The following is a 704-nucleotide window of genomic DNA, read 5'->3' as shown; positions in this document are numbered from 1 at the left end:
ATTGTGTTTTTATTTACCAAATTGTTAATATAATTTTACAAATTAAGTGACTTAGCACAAATACTATCCCTGTGGAGACGATAACTTGCTACTTACTTATTACTTGATAATGACTGTGTACATTTGCACAAACCTACGCGTTACTCGTTGCGAGATCGAGCACGAGCATGGCTCAATTCATTGCCACCAAGTTTCGTATCTACATGGCAAGAATTAGCAGAGAGATTTTTGGTTAAGTATTTCCCACCTAGGAAAAATACTAAGTTAAGGAATGACATCACAGCTTTCCAACAATTGGATGATGAGTCTTTGTATGAGGTTTAGAAGCGATTCAAGGATTTACTTCGTAAGTGCCCTCATCATGGGATTCCTAATTATATCCAGTTGGAGACATTCTATAATGGTCTCAATGCAAATACAATATTGATGGTAGATGCTTCCGCGAATGATGCAATTTTGTCTAAGTCTTATAATGAGGCTTATGAGATCATAAAGAGGATCGCGAGTAATAACTATCAATGGCCAACAAATCGAATAGCTTCAGGAATACGTGTAGCCGAAGCTCATAAAGTTGACGCCCTCACTTCGTTATCAGCTTAGGTATCGTGTATTTCCTTTATGATAAAACAGTTAACTGCTAATAGTACTAATAATTTTGTAGCTCAGCCACCAAGTCCATTTAAAGTCGTTTCCTATGTGTACTG

The 704-nt window shown here is 36.8% G+C and overlaps 1 non-coding gene across 1 annotated transcript; it reads right to left on the bottom strand.

Annotated features, from left to right (window-relative positions):
- Positions 1 to 261: 261 nt before the first annotated feature.
- Positions 262 to 368, bottom strand: LOC121218772 (small nucleolar RNA R71). Its single transcript, XR_005915249.1, has one exon. It is a non-coding gene; the product is annotated as a small nucleolar RNA R71 (small nucleolar RNA).
- Between the last annotated feature and the right edge of the window lie 336 nt (positions 369 to 704).

The sequence above is a fragment of the Gossypium hirsutum genome, chromosome D06 (assembly GCF_007990345.1).
Source record: "Gossypium hirsutum isolate 1008001.06 chromosome D06, Gossypium_hirsutum_v2.1, whole genome shotgun sequence".
NCBI lineage: Eukaryota > Viridiplantae > Streptophyta > Magnoliopsida > Malvales > Malvaceae > Gossypium > Gossypium hirsutum.
Note: the sequence above shows the minus strand (reverse complement) of the source record. Positions and strands in the feature narration are given on the sequence as shown.